Below are 22089 nucleotides of genomic sequence, written 5' to 3'. Positions count from 1 at the left end.
CTTCCCTGATATTTTAGAACTAGAGAAGAGATCCCCAAAGGAAAACTCCTAGGAATATTGTAGCCAAATTCCAGAGCTCCCAGGTCAAGAAGAAAATATTACAATCTGCCAGAAATAAACAATTCAAGTATTGTGAAAGCACAATCAGGATAACACAAGATTTAGCAGCTTCTACATTAAGGGACTGCAGGGCATGGAATATAATATTTCAGAGGGCAAAGGAGGTAGGATTACAACCAAGAATCACCTACCCAGCAAAACTGAGTATAATCCTTCAGGAGGAATAATGGTTGTTGAGTGAAATAGGGGACTTTCAAGCATTCTTCATGAAAAGACCACAGCTGAACAGAAAATTTGACTTTCAAATACAAGACTCAAGTGGAACATGAAGAGGTAAACAGGAAAGAGAAATCATAAGAGACTTATTAAGATTGAACTGTTTATATTCCTACATGGAAAGATGATATTTATAACTCATGAGACCTTTGGCAGTATAAGGTTAGTTTGGAGGAAACATTATATGTATGTATATATAGATATAGGTATAGAGATAGATAGATAGATAGATAGATAGATAGATAGATAGATAGATAGATAGATAGATAGATAGATGGCACAGGGTGAGTTGATGTTTGAGGGGTCATATCTGGAGAATAAAATTAAGGGATAAGAGAGGATTATACTAGGAGAAGAAGAAAGGGAGAGGTAGAATGGAGTAAATTATCTCACAAAAAAAGATGAAAAGAAAAGGCTTTTACAGTCAAGGGGAAACGGGAAGGTGAGAGGGAATGAGTGAATCTTGTTCTCATAGGATTTGGCTTAAGGAGGAAATAACATACTCACTCCTTTGGGTATGGAAATCTGTCTTACCCTAGAGGAAAGTAGGGGGAGAGGGGGACAAGAGAGCATGGGGATGATAGAGAGGATGGCAGATTGGGAAAGGGGATAATCAGAAGAAAATACTTCTGAGGAGGGACAGGGTCAAAAGAAATAATAGAATAAATGGGAGGGCAGGATAAGATTAAGGGAAATAGAGTTAGTTTTTCACAACATGTATACTATGGAAGTGTTTTGCATAACTGCCCATGTATAACCTATATTGAGTTGCTTGCCTTTTCAATGAGGGTAGGTGGGGAGGGAGGAAGGGAGAAAATTTCAAAACCAAAGTTTTAAAAACATATGTTTAGAAAAATGTTTTCACGTGCAACTGGGAAATAATAAATACAGGAAATGGGGTACAGAAGTCTATCCTGCCCTAGAAGAAAATAGAAGGGGAAGGGGATAAGAGAAGGGTGGAGAGAAAGAAGAGAGGGCAGACTAGGGGAAGGGGTATTCAGAATGCATCCCATCTTATGGTGGGGGGAGGGATGAGATGGGGAGAAAATTTGGAACTCAAAATCTTGTGGAGGTAAATGTTGAAAACTAAAAATAAAAGAAAAATAAATGAAATTTTAAAAAAGAAAAGAATGTTTTCCAGAATTTTTATTTTTAAGAAAGGAAAAACAAAACAAAACAAAAAAAAAAACTCTACTTGAATTCCATTATATTCACATACCATAACTTGCTGAACAATTTTCCAATTTACGTGCATCCCCTAAATTTCTATTTTTTTTTGCCAGAACAAACTGAGGTGCTATAAATATTTTTGCACATGAAGATCCTTTTCTTTTTTTGTTACCTCTTTGTAATCTTAACTATTTCAAATGAATTCAAATCATGGAAGCACTTCATGGTATTCATTCTCGGTCCTAATCAACTTCATGCTAACTATAAATTTTTATAATTAAGTCAGCTATACATTTGTAGATTAATGCTCTAAATGGTATAGAATGCTGGTATAAACTTCATTTTGCCATATTAATTTACAATTTTCCCAGCTGTTCTTTTTTAAAATTGAGTCATCAACTCAGAAATTAATGTTCTTGGGTTTACCAAACTGCTAGGATGAGATTCCCTGATATTTACTCCATCAAGTTCCCCCAAACCACTCAAATTAAATTATTAGTTGCTCAGTCAAGTAATCATTTTAATCATAGATTAAATTGTGAAAAGTCTTAAAAAAAATTGGATCATGTGAAATGACACCAGAGATTAAATGTGTTCCAAAATTGATGGATTTCCTCATGCCACCTCATTCTGTATATATGCATCAAGTTAATTGTTATCAAGAGTTGGCATGAATGGCAACCTTGGGAGGGTAGAAGGTGCCAGCACCTAATCACCCTGAAAGGAAATGCTTGGGGGAAAAGGAAAGAATTTGGATTCAGTTTTGTTCTAGGTCTCCTCTCTTCCCTTAAAAAACAATATTAGCAAGAGGAATACCTGAAAAATTTAATGGTCCCAGACTAGGATGTAAGATTTCCCATAATCTCATTGATCCATCCCTGGATCGGCTGAAAGCAGTTTCTCCATTCGGTGCCAATATAAATCAATTGCCCTACAAGGAAGCCCAAAAAAAAAAAAAACTATGCCATACCATAGGAGAATTTCTTGAGTTCATAATGAAAAGGAGAAAAGATTTATAACACTGAAGATCTGTGAATTACCCATTTAGCTTAGCTATTTTCTAAGTTCAAGCCAACATTCCCCTCACTGTATATACTTGCCATGTTGTCTTATTATACCAACTTAGTAAATACACCTTTCTTAGAGCTGTTTAAGGATGGCTGAATAAAATAATTCTTGGCTAATAATGTTGTGGGGGGTGGGGTGGAGCTGGGTTAGAAATCAGTATCAAAACAGTGAAAGATAAAGTCACCAATATTAAAGAATCACTCTTAATTCCTCAGCATTACCCCCTAGAATCATGAAGGAGAAGTAATCTTATTCTAATACCCAAGATTTGCTTTTTAGAGTCAAAGCTGGGATAAGGATTTTCAGAGCTTATGTAGTCTTCTGACCTCTAGGCAACAATATTCATTTTTTTTTCTCAGTCTTGCTTACTTAATATCCTTTGCTGATGAACTTTTCTATTTCTTAACCATAGTAAGTATTTTTATGACTATTTATTACTATGTAATCATAAAAACCACTTGTTATGCCATACAAATCAAACAACTAAGAATATTTCATAGAACTAGACAAATGAAAGCTGAAGAAATTCAAGGATAATTTTTTTCTTAATAAAAATGACACAAATTTGTCCTACTTTATTATAAAGAGAAGGAAACTGACAAAAATGGCAATAAGATCCAGGCCTGGTAGCATCCGAAAAAGCAAACATCTACCTTATGTGTGACTCATTTGGCAGTGCTTGGTTGCATTAAACACAAATGCAAATTCTGTCCTTATGTCAAAGCTTGAATCTTCATTAGAATTTGGAAATTTAAAAAATGTCTCAACCTCAAAGACTTGTTAGTTTCATTTGCAGCAGTTCAAGAACTTTTCTTATCACCAAAGTATGCATCAGTCTCCTCAACTTCTGATCTCTCCAGTTCCAATCAAAAACCAGATACTTCAGGGAGTTCAAATTAAGGACATCTTGCTGAATGAGTGCTTTGATCCTTCCAAGTGTTCCCACTCCCAGATGAACCACACCTTTCTCCAACAACTTTACCTGCTCCTGAATTTTTATGTGTTTTGCAAATAAACTCAACACTTTGCAGTCTCCTTTGATTGCTGACATTGATCTAATGAGTTCCAAGGCTCCAAGTGCAGAGCTACAGATTATCAACATTACCAATGACTTTTCTTCGTGGTTCTTTCAAAGTTTGGCCCTTTTGGTGCAGATTTGCTTTAGATATGAAGAAAGGCTGTGAGACAGATCATTCTCTGAGAGGAAACAGGAATCTAGCAGTTTCAATTCTTCTAATTCAATTGCCTGATGCTCGACTGATCCATCACCAGGTTCTGCAGGTCTTCTGGGACTCCTGGCTTTGGTTCTGATTTTGCAAGAAGGTCAGAAATTTTCTTCTTTTGTCTCTTCTTGGTCTTGGGGGGCCTCTTCCTCCTTTTATTTTGCCAGAAACGAGAAGCATTCTTTGGGCTGCTTGTCTTTCTTTGGTGAAATGGGCACTGGGGTGGTTATTGCTGAATCATTTCTATCATATTTGTGTCTTTTTCCTTTTCTTCATTATGTGATAGATATGTGCTGCCACCTCTGGCTCCTGACCCACCTGATTTCCACCACTCCTAGGTCATCAGCTATCCTGGCTCCAAGCAATGTACTATGCAGCTGTGGACACCTGGGAAGGCAGTCAAAGTCTGTCCCGCCACCAGGTTCTCCAAGCGCAGCCACCTCCCCAGATGCTGCAAGCACTCAGCATTGGGAACCTACCAGCCTGGCAGCTGCCCACAGACTGACAATTTTTTTTTTAAGTAAGGCAATTGGGGTTAAGTAACTTGCCCAGGTCACACAGCTAGTGTCAAGTGTCTGGTCTGAGATCGTATTTGAATTCAGGTCCTTCTGACTCCAGAGCCAGTACTCTATCTGATGAGGGTTGAGAGGTTGTGACCCCTCAAAGACTGAAGTACAAGATGGGGTTGTCTGGAATGAATGTGTTTCTGAGGCTGGGGAGAAATTGGGGTCCAAGTACAAGCACCCAAACACAAGCACCCAAGCACCCCATCATATCCACTATGCCACCTAGCTGCCCCCTAGACTGATACTTTTTTAAATTAGCAATGAAGGAATCTCAACTTTATCCAATCAGAAGCTAATAAATAAATAAATAAATAAATAAATGAATGAATGAATGAATGAATGAATGAATACATAAATAAATAAATAACTAAATGAATGAATGAATGAATAAATAAACAAATAAATAAATAGGTAGATAGATAGATAAACAAACAAACAAACAGATAAATAAATAAATGAATAACAACCCCTGTTGCATATAAAAGGGGTTAGTTTAATTACAATAAGTCATACACTTTATCTAAGAGCCATATAAATCAGCATAGACTCATTGCGTGGGAGGCAAAAAAAAAAAATTCATCTGCAAATAATTAAGATTATCATTAGAATGGTCCACAGAAATGAAATTCAAGTTGGTTGGGTTATGCTGTATTTTTGTCCCCAGATATACAAGAAAAGTTGCTGTTTTTAAGACTAGTTAAATTTTAATTAATTATATACCATGACTTAAAGTCAAATAAAACCAGACAATTCAAAATAAAAGCCTACTGGATTTATTTTGACTACTGTTTAGTATTTCTGGCCATGAATGCATGCTGCCCAAGAAATAAATAAATAAAATCTAGGAATGAATGAAGTGAGTAAGATTTAACTGCCTTACATAAGTTTGAGTGATAATTTTCTTGATGGAAAAATTTGATGCTTCAAATGAAAATATCTCATTATACTATTTCTATCAGATTATCATTCTATGATATAGATGGGTGAATTCCAATCAAACATTTAATATCACCAAGAAGACAGTGTAGATTAGAATATGGAGAAGGGGGTGAATCAACACTATGCTAAGAATGAGAACAAACATGGATCCACCAGTGTCTAGTTATGTGAATTTAGATTAAACACTTTGACCAGTCTAAGGAACTGGGAATTTTTGTCTGAATGAGAGAAGACTCAGTGAAGACATAAAAATTGTTTTCAAGTATTTTAAGGTCTATCATGTTGTGTGTGGATTAAATTTGTCCTCTTTAGCTACAGATGACAGAATAAGGGCTTATGTCATAAAGGTAGAAAGAAGAAAAGTTAGGTTTGATGTCAAGGGGAAAAACAAACTGGCAAGCAAACAAGCAAATACATATGCATACATACATACATATAATACACACATATATAAATATAGATACATATACATATATAAATATATGTAAATTATATATATGTGTATATGTGGGTATGGGTATGTGTGTGTGCATGTGTATGGAATACGTAAACATATGTGTGTATCTGTTTTAAAAAGTACTATACAAATTAAAGTAATAGTCATTATATATTACAATACCATGAAGCCATCTACGTGGTATATAGAAAGCGTCATAAAACATAATAAGAAATATCCTGAAGCCAATCTCATTTAATACAAAGTAATTTAGATTAACCTAGCCATGAGGCAATAGAGGACACCTCTTAAAGGCTATTTAAGTTGTCCATACAGTAAAAATGGAATTCCCTTTAAAATGGAATATTAGGTTAAAAAACATATTTCAAAAATATTATATCTGAGGATTCAAACCAATAATTAAGTATGGTTCAGCTGTCTGAATTTGGGCAGAAGTAGGGTTTGCAGGAAGAGGAAGCTCAAAATTACAAGATTTAGATTGTTGCCTTGATCAGCTTAACCAAGGGAAATCTCCAATCCCATGTGCGAGATAAAGATCTGTCTGTCTATCTATCAATAAATCTATCTATCTATCTATCTATCTATCTATCTATCTATCTATCTTGCTAAATTTTAGGCACAACTGTACATGCCAATGTATAATCGTAATGGCCACATTGCCATTTTAAATGTAGCTATCTACAGAATTTAGACTTATTGCTGAAATCACATTGTAGATGAATACCCATTTTTTAATAGGCCAAAATGAATTGATTGGCTTTATTGTGACCCATTCATATTGTTTATGTATATAGTGTGTCGCTGAGGTACTAAAACTTATTTTCAATAGTGGTTTATGAAAATCCATTTCATGAGTTTGTAGTCAGGCCACGTATGTACTCTTAGAGTCAGAAGATTTGGCCTGTTTATGCTTTTAGAAATAGGGAAAAAAGTCTTGATTGTTGACACTTTTTGCATTCCTATAAATGCTCTAGACATTTATTTGAATGTGCAATCGTGGAATGAAGTAAACACATTCAGTGCATTCATTTGATTGATTGCATATCACATATTCAAATAAACATGTATAGTGTGCTCTAAAATTCAAATAAACATGCTGCATTTATTTAAATGTGTTCGCATTCATATGAATTGGAACATTCATATAAATGCATTTGAATCCACAATTAGATATGTTTGTGCTTCTATGTCTTTGCAATGAATGACTGGTGCACTGTCAAAACCGAACAGAATGTTGGCCTATTACTTAACTCCCAAAGTCATACAGCTCTACATGTATCCTTGGCGGGCTGGTGTATGCACCAAGAATCAAGCTTATTCTAAATTTAAGCTTACAAATAAATTGTCAGGAGATATTTCAGTGCAAATGCTAACATCAATGCTAAGTTTGGTAAGATGGTGATAAGACTTTAGATCCCTCTGAACCATCTAACTATAATTATTTAATAGGGTAAGATATTCTTTGACCTAAGGACTACTTCAGGATGAGATAACCTCCTAATTTATTCTCCCTTAATTCCAGACTCTCCCCTCTTCAAACCCCTCTTCCTCACAATATTCAAAATGGTATTTCTAATATACAGGTCTGACCAAGTGATTGCCCTGATGAAGAAACCCCAGCATCTCTATCTTGTTTCTAGGACCAAATGCAAGTTCCTGGTTTTGGTTTTTAAAGTCATTCTATCTTTCCAGTTTCTGAACTACTCTCACCCCAGAAAGTACAATTTTATAAGTTTTTAAAGTTTAATTTGCTATGTAAATGATGCTTCCTCAATATGAAATAAAAGCTACTTGAGGACAGAGACTTTTTTATTGTTGTCTATGTTTCCCTAACACTTATAGTAGTATCTGACTAAGCATAGGTACTTAATATATGATCACTGAATTCAGCCAATCAACTAGCATTTATCAAGCCACTATGTGTCCAGTACTCTACTAGGTGTTGGAGTCACAAAGGTAAAAATAGAAATAAATAAACAAAAAAAACTCCTTAAAATCTATGTGAGGAAAATAAATGCACATGAAAATGCATAATATATATATATGTGTGTGTGTGTGTGTGTGTGTGTGTGTGTGTGTGTGTATACACACATATATATGTATATATATATATATATATATATGAAAAATGCAAAGTAAATGGAGGTTTGTGTCTCACTAGCAGTTTGAGATCAAAAGAGCTTTCACATAGAATGTAGGATTTGAGCTGAATCTTGAAAAAAACTAGGAATTCTGAGATATAGAAATGAGGGGATAATGCATAGAAGTGGGAGACAGAGTATCTTAGATGCAAGGAGCAAGAAAGACAGAGAACAATTTCACTGGACCATGGAGCGTGTAAAGGGAAGTAATGTGTAACAAAGGGTGAAATATCAGTTGGTAAAAGGTATTTGCATTTTATCATAGTGATTGGAGAGAAAATATTGAGCTGGGCAGGGGAGTGACATGGTCACACATGTGTTGTGAGAAAATAACTATAACAGTTTTGTTAAGGATGGGTTGGAGAGGAGAGAGACATGAGTCTGAGAAATGATAGGAAGCCTATCATGGCCGTACAGGCAAGCTTTGATAAGGGCATTAATTAGAGTGAGTGTAGAAAAGGACAGACACCAGGGATGTAGAGATAGAATCCACAAAACTTGACAATTACCTGTGTAGTTAGAGTGAGGAAAAGTGAGGAGTCAAGAATAGCACAGAGATTTTAAACAAGGGGGACAGGAAGAATAGTAATAACATTAATAGAAATTGGGAATTGGAGAAGGGGATGTGTTTGGAGTGGAAGGAAGATAATGAGTTTTGTTTTGGACATATTGAGCTCGAGTTGTCAAGAGGAAATGCAATTGTAAAAGTCCAAATCCCAGTTGGTGACACATGGCTAGGGATAAAGACAAAGACTGTGGCTAGATATATAGATCTGAAAATTATTTTTGTAGGGAAGGTTATTGAACCCATAGGAACTGGTAAAGTCAAGAAAAGAGATAGGGTGCAGGATTTGAAGAAAATAGTATTTAGGAGAAAACTTTGGAACACACTCATATTTAGGATGCAAATGATAACCTAACAATGGAAACTGCATTAAAGATAGATAAGTAGAAGAAATAATGTCATGAATAGAATTGGATTGGATTGGATTGGATCACTCTTCATTGGTTGTTTCAGTGGCCCCAGAAAATTTTAAGAATAAATACAGCAAGGACACTAAGAAGGTTGTATTGGAAATCAAATAAGTTTTTAAGATCTCAGGTGTCTTGCTTCCTAGTTTATCTACTATTTTAACCCACTCAATGTTTCTATAAGGCCATCATAGCTTCATCATACCATGAAACTTCATCATCACTTGGGGCTTGAGCACCAACAATAATTCTCCTCTTACCTTGTGAATTTATACAGGTATGATTCTGAGAGTACACCTAAAACTTTTATGAAAAATGTGTCTATTCTGCAGGGTGTAATAAGGCAAGACAGTTGCCATGAATTTATTATATATTGATATATGATAAGAACAAAGAGGATTATCATAACTTCTTATCATATTAATGATTTAAGTAGTAGCATAATGCTGTAATCATGAAATATCACATTGTCATTAAGAGTAAAGATGTTTTTAAAAAAAATAAACTCATATCTGCACAATCCTTAAAAAAACAAAAATAACCTAATTGCAAAAGTGAAAAAAATCCAGTGACTTAACACATCCATGCACACAAATTCATTTTTTTTTCCACTGAGAAAAACTGACTCCATTACTGTTTTTAAGCAATTATGTCTACCTAGTGTTTAGATTACTTTGGATTTTCTCATGACTCCTGAGATTCTGATGGACACTTTGATGCTTTTGTTTAGAATATGGCTTACTTGGAAATTCAGATTCCTTTTCTTCCTTCCCTTTTCTTCCTTCTTCATTTTAGAATGAGACTGAGAGCCAGAAAATTCTGATTATTCTATTATCAGGGAATTAAGAACCAATAAATTACCTAGTAAGAGTCTCAGTGTCTCAAGACCATTTATATATATAAAGTCCAAGAATCTAGTCTGTGGGTTCAAAAAGACTATTGGCCTGCTTCAGTTCCCTTTTCTCCAAAGATGGAAAGATATGGGCAAATTATAAGGGCTGAGAGTTTCAAATCACAGGAGCTAAATATGGTAGCAGTGGAGCTGAGGAGTCAATCAAAAGAATGAAGTTATTAAAGAACTCAGTTCCCAAGTATATTCTTTGTCACATGCCTTACTCTGCTTAAGTAGTGAATCAAAGGAAAAAAGGGGACTTTTTTTTTTCTTCCATACTCCTATTGGCAATGGCTTCTTGAATGGCATCACATGAAACTCAACTCCAGCCATGGAGTTAAATTAAGGTGACAAGAGGAGAAAAGAGTGCCGTACTTAGAGTTAGAATCTTATCTAGGAAATTGTAGACCAAGGGCTGAGATTCCTTGCCATTGCTGGGTTTTGTTCTCTGCTTCTTTCTGAAAGTGTCGAGCATATCCTCGGTTAGAATTTCAGCTGAGTCTGAAGCTAGAGGCAATGGTAACTACAGCCAAGCTGACAAGTAGCATGCATTAGAGCAGCACACAAGTCCAGTTGTAGCAGGGGATATGGAACTTATCAGGAGGACATTAGTGGTCTTGCAGTCTTGAAACTTCTGAGGTGTGAGATTCCCCTCCACATTCTCTTTGGTCACATGTGTTCTATATGTGTGTAGCTATTTAATAAGGAACTTGAGGTGTGATCATTTTTTTCCAATGAAGCTATGTGTATTTGTGGGAAAGTGTACCCCCAGCTCAGTCAGTCAATAAATATTTATTAAATAACTGCTGGAGTAGATACTGTGCTAAGTACCGGGGATATAAAGAATGGCAAAAGACTGTGCCTGCCCTGAAGGAGTTCATAGTTGTGGAAGATAAAACATAAATAAATTGAAAAGCAGGGGGTCTGGTAGAGATTGAGGCAGAATTCAACTTGGTAGAAAATGATGGGACATATGCCCTCACTCCTCTCTTTAAAGGGAGGGTCTGAGAAAAGCTCTGTGATATTCACTTTTAATTCTCTTCAATCAGAGGGAGGGAGGGGCATCTAGGGCAAGATGTGAGTTTCAGGGCTGATATTGTTTTGCAAGATGCTGTGTTTCTGGAGATCATTATGAAGTTCATAAGTGAAGCTGTATGGGAAATGCTATTAATGGGAGAGATGTTTTACACAATGCTGAGCTCTTGCTATACTATTTCTGCATGTCTTAGCTTTGAGTCAAATGTGCACTCTGGAATTCAGCACTTTATAAACTATGGATCATTATGGCATCATGACCCACAATCTAAGAAGTGCTGAAGGGGTTAAGAGAGGAATGAGTTTAAGAAGCCCTGCTACATGAATAGAAGTAAAGTTAACATACCAGTCAGGCCTTATGACATATAATTTTGGGAGAAGGGACCCACAGAGTTCTTTGAAGCTTGGGTAGTCATTCCCCCAAAGAGTAAAATCTGTGATTACAAACTGGGGGATAAGAGGCAAAGAAATGCTACATTTGCCTGTCTAATCACTGAATGGGTGTCGCCTCAGTCAAACTGAGACCTGTTAAAGACCATATCTTAAAAAGGCCAAGGAACTTCCTCTTCCAGCAGCCAAGATGGTGGAGTAAAAAGGTAGTTGCTCTCACTCTCTCCTATCAACCTCTGAAAACCCAGAAAATATCACCCCAGAAAAAACCCTGGAACAGCAGAACTAGAAGAAAGATGGGGAGCAGCAGTGCAGCAGCCCAGCAAACAGATCTGCCAGTGCCTCAGCAAAAATAAGGAAGGCAGAACTACAAGGGGCCTCAGGCAGATAAGTACCCTGCCACATTCATCAGAAAGGAGGTGAAGAAGACAATCTAAAGGCTTCCTAAAGCCCCTGCCTTGCTGGTTCCAGCCCAACACCAGGTGAGCTGTCAAAGCCCTGCAGCCTCCAATTGTGAAGAAATCCTGAAGCCTAGGTGGTAGAACAGGCAAACACCAACACCAGGACCTCCAGGTGCCTCAGTGAGGGCAGGGGGAATCCATGGAAACCAGCTCAGGAAACCACCAGGTGCCCTGGCACTCTACTGCAAAGGAATCTCCCAGTGCATTAGCAGAAATGAGGGAGACAACACTGCAGGGGGACCCTGGCACCCATCTAAAAGGAGCTGAATAAAGCTAAAGAAAAGGAAAAGCAGGCAACCTAGAATTGTCTGAAAGTTCCAGCCTTGCTGATTCCAGCCCGACACAAGGTAAGCTGCCAGAACCCTACAGCTTCCAATTGCCAACATTAGAGGCCCCAGCACACAAAGCATTCATAGGTGATCATCAGACAATATTGCTGTTATCATGTACAATTTTCTCCTTATTCTGATCATTTCACTCTGCATCATTTCAGATAAATCTTTCCAAATTTTTCTGAAATCCTACTCATCATTTCTTATAGCACAATAGATTCCAACAGAATCATATACCACAAATCATTTAGCCATTCCCCAACTGGTTGATATCCTTCATTTTCTATTTTTTAGGCACACAAAATAAAAGAGAGAGAGAGAGAGAGAGAGAGAGAGAGAGAGAGAGAGAGAGCACTACTGTAAATATTTTTGAACACGGAGGTCTTTTTCTCTTTCACTATAAATCTCTTTAGGAATCAAACATATGACTGGTATTGTTGAATCAAACAATATGCACATTTCAATAGCCCTTTGGGGCATAGTTCCAACTGCTTTCTATGTCTTAGTTCTGCCTTTCCTGTATTAGTCCTGTTTTTTTGGGATAATTTCTGTTTCTAACCTTTTTCTACCCAATTTTATTTTTAGAATCACTTCATCATATACAATACGGCCCCATCCTTTCTTTCAAACTACCTTAGTAATGAAAACAGTTTTGAGAATACTATTACTATTAAAAATAACTAATAACTACTAATATTAATTCTGCTTTCATATGTCACAAATAGTTTGACCTTAATCAGTGCCTTTTAATTAGTCTTTAGTGAATTCCTTTTATTTTTTCTGGATTGTTTATATTAAATTTTTCATTGAGTTCTAGTCTTTTTGTTACAGATACCTGAATGTCTTTCAGTTTATCAAATGTCCCTTTTTTTTCCATTCAGGATTTTACTCAACTTTGCTGGATAAATCATTCTCAGATGCAACCTTAGCTCCTCTGCTGTTCAAAATATAATGTTCCAAGACCTAAGGTCTTTTACTGTAGAAGATGCTAGGTATTGTGAAATCCTGACTGTTTTCTCACAATACTTTTTTTTCTTGTTGCTTGTAATATTTTCTCTTCAACCAGGGAATTTTTAAATGTGGCCATGACATTTCTGCAAGTTTGCTTCCTAAGATCTCTTTCAGGTGATGATCAGTGGATTATTTCAATTTCTACTTTACCTTCTAGAACTTCAGGGCAACTTTACTTAAAAATTTCTTGTAATATTGTGTCCAGATTCATTTTTTGATCATAACTTTCAGGTAGTCTGACAATACTTATATTGTCCCCCCTCAATCTGTTCTCTAGATTAGTTGTTTTTCTAATGATATATTAAAGATTCTATTCTAGTTCTTTTTCTTCTTTCTAGTTTTACTATATCTTGGTGTCTTATAATATCAATGATTCCTCTTGTCCATTTCTAGTTTTCAGAGTTATTTTCTTCCTTAAGATTTTGTTTCTCTATTTCTAATTGGTTAACATTCTTTTCATAATTTTCTTTGATTGTTTTTTTTTTCTAATTTTCACCTATTCTATCTCATTTGATTTTTGAATTCCTTTTTATGTTCTTCCAAGGTTTCTTTTAGAGCTTGTGACAATTTGATATTACTCTTTACTACAGAAATGGCTTTTTTCTAAACCTCGCTATCTTTCTATGAATATGAATCCAGATCATTTTACTCCAAAATAGTTATCAAATATCAGATTATTTTTCCTTTGTTTACTCATTTTTTATTTTTATTTCATCTTATTTTTAGCAGCTTAATATTATTCCTGTCAAGTCTTAATCATGATTTGTGGGTAATGTTATCCTAGACCTCAAATCCTTCATACTGTTTTTTTTCCCCCTGAATTCTGTTCGGGGGCTCAACCTCTCTTCCTCTCCAAAACCCCAGCCAAGCTGTCCTGAGGATGTTCTTGCTCCCTGAGTACTGTACTCATCAGGCTTGTGCTCCCTCCTTCTTGCTCACAGTCATAGCTGAGGATCATGTCTGGTCAGCACCACTAGGCCTGACTTCCTGAACAGGAAACAGCAGCGGGTCTTTGAATTTTCTCTCCCTCAGCATCTGTTGTTCTTTAGATGAATGTTTGTGAGGTAAAAGTTCATGAGGCAAAAGTTCCTGAGATGAAATTTCTTGAGTTCTAGTCTTTTTCCCTCAGAGCCTACTCTTTGTTGATTCAATGCAGTCAGCCTGCAGGTGTTTACACTTCATTCAAACCAAACCTCAGCCCCTGGAGTCTTCTCTAAGGTCCTCTCAAGGTGGCTTAGAAAGACAACTGCTTACCCCTTTATTTTTGCTTCTCTATGTTCATTTTGTGGTGATTTTCTGTTCGTAGAGAAAATCTGAAGAGCCTGGAAATTTCTGATCTACTCCACCATCTTCCCAGAATGCCACTTTGATTCTTCAAAATAAACTCAGACCTTGTATTGTCACTCATATCTTAATAATGCTTTCATGGGCATTAGCTTCTCCTGAATACAGTGATTCCTCTCAGATATACTTAACATATTTGTTGACATCCAGTCAACATTTCTAACAGAAAACAGTTCTTCTTCAATTATTGTATCTTGATAGTAATTTCGAGGCAACTAAGTGACACAATGGATAGAATATAGGGCTTGAAATCAGGAAGACTCATCTTCACGAGTTCAAATCCAGCCTTGGACACTTAACTAGCTGTGTAACCCTGGGCAAGCCACTTAACCCTCTTCACTTCAATTTTCTCCTCTGTAAAATGATCTGGAGAAGGAAATTGCAAACCACTCTAGTATCTTTCCCAAGAAAACCCTAAATGGGGTCATGAAAAGTTGAGCACAACTGAAAAAATGACTCAGCAACAATTGACAGTAATGTCCCTGTATCACATTGCTATGATTTAACTGATATTAGTTTACTCTTACTGTTGGGGGATCCAAAATGACTTATTCCTAGTTGTTTTTCCAATGCTAGTTCTTTAGATTTTACTTTCTTATGTGTCAACTCTGATTTTTTTTGAGCATATTCATCACTCACACGTCCACCCTAGTCATAGCTGCTACAAAAGATAATTCTTCACATATATTTTGCTGGTGGTGATTTTATATCATCGGATCTTTTTTTGTCTTCAATTATTTTTTTCTATTGTGTAATCTTTTCACAGATAATTTGTAATTTATTTTGTTATCTTAGAATATATTATGACTTTCTTCATGGTCTTCTTTAGGCTGTACACTATAGGATAGCTTAGTATTAGTAAACATTTTTTCTCTAGCTTTAGAATCTTTTGCAAGCATATAAATTATCTCAAAGTGCCTACTTTCCTGTCTAACTCTACATAGCTAACTTTAGTCTCTCACAATATAAGTTAACTCACTTCTGGGTCATGTGATCAACAAAAAAGATACATTTTCTATGATACCTATGACCTTTCAAACCTCCCCAAAACAGAATTATGCACCATCAGCTTCCTCTGGTCTAGGACACCTATAGTACAAAAGACAGCACAAAAACCAAAACCTTGAACTAATAGCTACCCTGAAATCACTTAACATTCCTCCCTCACAATTCACCAAAAAGTGAAGCTTCACTAGTTGACCCAGGGACTTGACACCCAGGTTTATAACAAAATTCAAGAACCTAACACACATGTTTTCAACAACAACAACAAAAAAAAACCCTCATATGCCACTTACCCCTCCCTCTTTCCAATACTCTCAAATTACAGTCTGCAGAAGCTTCCAGGGGCCATTACTGTCAAATAACACCATGGTGGCAATGTTCTATCTGTGAGATATTGGAGAAACAGAGAAAAAGAGGAAGTACTTGTATGTAGGCTTGAAATAGAGCTCAATCCCATACCCTACCCTAACCCAGAGCTTGGCAGACTTAAATGACAAAAATCAACCCTTCAGCACCAGTTTGGCAGCTCTCTTAACTGCTACAACCAGAGCAGAAAATTGAGGATTAGAGGGAGAAAGATAAGAAATCACATATCTTGGGAACAAAGAGGAGAGGGGTTAATTCCTTAATAAGGCAGCTAGGTGCCACAGTGCATAGAGTGCCAGGGTTGGATTCAAAAATACTCATTTTCCTGAGTTCAAATCTGGCCTCACACACTTATTAGCCATGTGGCTCTGGGCAAGTCACTTAACCCTGTTTGCTTCAGTCTCCTCATCTGTAAATGAACTGGTAAAGGAAATAGCAAACTACTCCAGTATCTCTGACAAGTAATCCTCATGTGGGGTTATGAAGAGTTGAAAATGGCTGAAAAGTGACTTGAAAACAATAGAGTTTCTACTCCATTAAGTCTGATGGAAAGAACTCAGCATCTAGGTAGGGTTAGTTCCATCTCCCTAAATGTCTCTTGAGCAGAGATCTAGGCTGATGAACCATCAATTGCCCTATGTGTGAGGAGGCTGGACCACTTTGAAATTTAGCCCTTAGGGAAACCTCCATCAGAGGGAAAAGAAAATCAACAGAGGAAAATCACAGGGAAAAAAATGGGTTGAAATTACCAAAGATCTCAGGAAGAAGAAAACTCAAAAACTTTGAACATAAGCAGATAAATTAATTGTGAAAGGAAATAAGGCCTCCAAATCTACTAAATTTGTTAAAACATCTATGAATAAATACTGCAAAACACAGGAAAATAAACTATCCAGTACTGGATGAGACAAAGAACCCTGTAGAATTTGAGGAGAGTGTGGATCGTAACATACTGTTTCTGAGTATTTAAAGGAGAAATGAGAATTATGAGAGAAGAATTTATGCAGTAAGATATAATGAGCAGAATAGAAAAAAAACTTGAAATTCTCATGGCAAGTCTTACTAAATAAGCAATAGAAGGAACAATAAATTAGGAATCCAGGTACAAAAAATGAAGGACAGTCTAGAAGAAGAGAATAAAAAAAACCCAACAATAACATTAAAAGAAAGTTATGTTTGTCTTCCGCTTCCGGGAGCCAAGATGGTGGAGTTAAAAGGTAGTCGTGCTCATTCTCCCCTATCAACCTCTACAAACGCAGAAAATATCAGCGCAGGAAAAAAAAAAAACACTGGAACACCTGAACTAGAAGAAAGAAGGAGCAGCAGTGCAGCAGCCCAGCAAACAAATCTCCAGTGCCTCAGCAAAACAAGGGGCCCCAGGGGATAAGTACCCTGCGACATTCATCTGAAAGGAGGTGAAGAAAACAACCTAAAGGCTTCCTAAAGCCCCGGTCTTGCTGATTCCAACCCAACACCAGGTGAGCTGTAAGAAGCCTCCAATTGTGAAGAAATCCTGAAGCCCAGGTGGTAGAGCAGGCAAACACCAATACCTGGACCTCCCAGTGCCTCAGTGGGGGGGAACCAGTGGAAACCAGCTCAGAAAACCACCAGGAGCCTGGCACTCACCAAAGGAATCTCCCAGTGCATTAGCAGAAACGAGGGAGACAACACTGCAGGGGCCCCAGGCAGATAAACACCCTGCAGCACCCATCTAAAAGGAGCTGAAGAAAGCTAAAGGAAAGGAAAAGCAGGCAACCTAGAATTGCCTGAAAGTTCCAGCCTTGCTGATTCCAGCCCAACACGAGGTAAGCTGCCAGAAACCTATAGCCTCCAATTGCCAACATAAGAGGCCCCAGCACACAAAGCCAGTCACCAAGACCTATGCTCCCAACACAAGAAGCTTGGGTCAGTACCCTCTGTTCCCCAGCAGGAGAGCTCAATCTCTTTAAAGGCCAGGGAATAAAGAAACACCATGAGTAAAAAGAAACATACCATAGATTCACATTATGAGAACAGTGAAGATATAGACAGAAATTCTGAAGGGGACAACATTGTCAACAAACCCACATCTGCAACAACAAAAGGGAATATGAACTGGTCTGAAGCCCAAAAAGCCTTCTTAGAAGAGCTCAAGAAGGATTTTAATAGTCAAATGAGAGAGGTAGAAGAGTCCTTCAAAAATACAATTGGCCAATTGGAAAAAAAATACACTGAAGAAAACAAGTCCCTAAAAAACACAATTGGCCAATTGAAGAAGGAAGTACAAAAACTAACAGAAGAAAACAATCTGTTAAAAACTAGAATTGGACAAATGGAAACTAATGTCTCTATGAGAGAGCAAGAATCAGTCAAACAGAAACAAAAAAATGAAAAAATAGATGAAAATGTAAAATACCTCATCAGTAAAACAACGACCTGGAAAATCGACTCAGGAGAGACAATTTAAAAATTATTGGACTACCTGAAAATCATGATAAAAAAAGAGCCTGGACAGTATCTTTCAGGAAATCATAAAGGAAAACTGCCAAGTCCTAGAACCAGAAGGGAAAATAACCATAGAAAGAATCCACCAATCACCACCTGAAAGAGATCCCAAATTGACAATGCCAAGGAATATAATAGCAAAATTCCAAAATTATCAGATGAAAGAGAAGGTGCTGCAAGCAGCCAGAGAAAAACAATTTAAATATCGTGGAACCACAGTCAGCATTACACAGGACCTTGCAGCTTCTACATTAAAAGACCGCAGGGCGTGGAACATGATATTCCTTAAGGCAAAGGAGCTTGGAATGAAGCCAAGGATCAATTACCCAGCAAAAATGAGCATCATTTTTCAAGGGAGGAGGTGGATATTCAATGAAAAAGGAGACTTCCAAACTTTCCTGATAAAAAGACCAGAGCTCAACAAAAAATTTGATCTTCAAGTACAGGACTCAAAAAGGACATAAAAAGGTAAATGGGACAGAAAGATACAACATGCTGTTAATAAGAGGGGGGTGCTGTTTAAACCCCTACAAGGGAATATGAGACTTGCAACCCTTGAAAACTGTATTGTTATTATACCTTGTTAAAGGAGTATACATAAAGAGGGTGGATATTAGTTGACTTTGATGTAATGAAAAAAAAAATCTAATCAAGTGGGTTAAATGGATCCAAATAAGTGGATCAATCTGATCTTAGAAAATGTACTGAGAAAGGAGGAGGCAGACAAGGGTAAATTACATTACAGGAAAAGACACAAAATCCTATTACAGCAGAGGGAAAGAAGGGAGGGGGGAGCATTGTTTGAACCTTACTCTCATCAGATTTGGCTCAAGAAGGGCATAACATAATCAGTTAGGTATAGAAATCTAACTTGCCCTATAGGCAGTAGGAGGGAAAAGGGGAAAGAAAAGGAGGGGGAAAGAAAAGGGGGAAAGAAGGGAGGGAAGAAGCAGTAAGACTAAAGGGGAAGAAAAGGGAAAGGGATAATAAAAGGGAGGGACTGAAGGAGGCAGTGGTCAAAAGCAAAACACTAGTGAAGGGGGAAAGGAAAAAGGAGAAAGAAAAGCATAAATGGGGGGAAAAGGATGGAGAAAAAGACACAGATAGTAATCATAACTGTGAATGTGAATGGGATGAACTCTCCCATAAAAAAACGGATTGCAGAATGGATTAAAAACCATAATCCTACAATATGTTGTTTACAGGAAACACATTTGAAAAAGAGTGACACATACAGGGTAAAGGTAAAAGGCTGGAGCAGAATATATTATGCTGTCAGCTGAAGTAAAAAAAGCAGGGGTAGCAATCCTGATCTCAGACAAAGCAAAAGCAAAAATAGATCTAATCAAAAGAGATAAGGAAGGAAACTACATCCTGCTAAAAGGCACCATAGACAATGAAGTAATATCATTACTAAACACATATGCACCAAATGGTATAGCATCCAAATTCTTACAGGAGAAGTTCAGGGAGTTACAGGAAGAAATAGACAGCAAAACCATCCTAGTGGGGCACCTGAACCTCCCCCTCTCTGCACTAGATAATCTAACCACAAAATAAACAAGAAAGAAGTTAAGGAGGTGAATAGAACATTAGAAAAGTTAGGTATGATAGATCTCTGGAGAAAACTGAATGGGGATGGAAAGGAATACACTTTTTTCTCAGCTGTACATGGCACATACACAAAAACTGACCCTGTACTAGGGCATAAAAACCTCACAGTCCAATGCAGAAAGGCAGAAATATTAAATGCTTCCTTTTCAGATCACGGTGCAATAAAAATTATATGTAATAAAGGGCCATGGAAAGATAGACTAAAAAATAATTGGAAACTAAATAATCTAATCCTAAAAAATGATTGGGTCAACAACAAATCATAGAAACAATCAATAATTTCATTCAAGAGAATGACAATAATGAGACAACATACCAAAACCTATGGGATGCAGGAAAGCAGTTCTTAGGGGAAGTTTTATATCTCTAAATGCTTACATAAATAAAATAGAAAAAGAGGAGATTAATGAATTGGGCATACAACTAAAAAAACTAGAAAAAGAACAAATTAAAAATCCTCAACTAAACACCAAATTAGAAATATTGAAAACCAAAGGAAAAATTAATAAAATTGAAATTAAGAAAACTATTGAACTAATAAATAAAACTAAGAGCTGGTTTTATGAAAAAACAATAAAATAGAAACCTTTGGTTAATTTAATTAAAAAAAGAAAGAAGAAAACCAAATTACTAGTATCAAGAATGAAAAGGGTGAAGCTACCACCAAGGAAGAGGAAATTAAAACAATAATTAGGAATTATTTTGCCCAACTATATGCCAACAAATTTGACAATCTTAGTGAAATGGATACATATTTACAAAAATATAAATTGCCCAGATTAACGAAGAGGAAGTAAAATACTTAAATAACCCCATCTCAGAAAAAGAAATTGAACAAGCCATTGATGAACTCCCTAGGAAAAAATCTCCAGGGCCAGATGGATTTACATGTGAATTCTATCAAACATTTAAAGAACAATTAATTCCAATACTATATAGACTATTTGGGAAAATAGGTGAAGAAGGAGTCTTACCAAATTCTTTTTATGATACAAATATGGTGTTGATACCTAAACCAGGAAGAGTCAAAATAGAGAAAGAAAATTATAGACCAATTTCTCTAATGAATATAGATGCAAAAATTTTAAACAAAATACTAGCAATAGATTGCAGCAACTTATCACAAGAATAATACACTATGACCAGGTAGGATTTATACCAGGAATGCAGGGTTGGTTCAATATTAGGAAAACTATCAGCAATTGAGCATATCAACACAAAACCAACAGAAACCACATGATCATCTCAATAGATGCAGAAAAAGCTTTTGATAAAATACAACACCCATTCCTATTAAAAACACTAGAAAGCATAGGCATAAATGGAGTCTTCCTTAAAATAATAAATAGCATATATCTAAAACCTTCAGCAAGCATTATATGTAATGGGGACAGGCTAGAAGCATTTCCAATAAGATCGGTGGTGAAGCAAGGATGTCCGTTATCACCACTGTTATTCAATATCATACTGGAAACATTAGCTTTAGCAATAAAGAAGAAAAAGAAATTGAAGGCATTAGAATAGGCAAAGAAGAAACAAAGCTATCACTCTTTGCAGATGACATGATGATATACTTAGAGAATCCTAGAGAATCAAGTAAAAAACTACTTGAAATAATAAACAACTTTAGCAAAGTTGCAGGCTATAAAATAAACCCACATAAATCATCAGCATTTCTATATATTACCAACAAAGCCCAACAGCAAGAGATAGAAAGAGAAATCCCATTTAAACTTACTGTAGACATTATAAAATATTTAGGAGTCTACCTCCTGAAACAAACCCAGGAACTCTATGAACACAATTACAAAACACTTTTCACACAAATAAAATCAGATCTAAATAATTGGAAAAACATCAGTTGCTCATGGGTAGGCCGAGCTAATATAATAAAAATGACAATCCTACCTAAGCTAATTTACTTATTCAGTGCCATACCAATCAACTACCAAAAAAATTTTTTATGTTAGAAAAAATAATAAAACATTCATTTGGAAAAACAAAAGGTCCAGAATATCAAAGGAACTAATGAAAAGAAATGCAGGGGAAGGTGGCCTAGCCATTCCAGATCTTAAATTGTATTATAAAGCAGCAATCATCAAAACTGCTTGGTACTGGCTAAGAAATAGGGAGGTGGATCAGTGGAATAGGTTAAATATGCAAGACACAGTAGTCAATGACTATAGTAATCTATTATTTGATAAACCCAAAGACCCCAGCTTCTGGGATAAGAACCCACTCTTTGAAAAAAACTGCTGGGAAAACTGGAAAAGAGTATGGCAG

The 22089-nt window shown here is 36.4% G+C and overlaps 1 pseudogene; it reads right to left on the bottom strand.

Annotated features, from left to right (window-relative positions):
* Positions 1–3343: 3343 nt before the first annotated feature.
* LOC110203079 (uncharacterized protein C3orf26 homolog pseudogene) lies at positions 3344–15710 on the bottom strand (annotated as a pseudogene).
* Positions 15711–22089: the final 6379 nt, after the last annotated feature.

This window comes from Phascolarctos cinereus, unplaced genomic scaffold (genome assembly GCF_003287225.1).
Source record: "Phascolarctos cinereus isolate Bilbo 61053 unplaced genomic scaffold, phaCin_HiC Scaffold_4;HRSCAF=312, whole genome shotgun sequence".
NCBI lineage: Eukaryota > Metazoa > Chordata > Mammalia > Diprotodontia > Phascolarctidae > Phascolarctos > Phascolarctos cinereus.
Note: the sequence above shows the minus strand (reverse complement) of the source record. Positions and strands in the feature narration are given on the sequence as shown.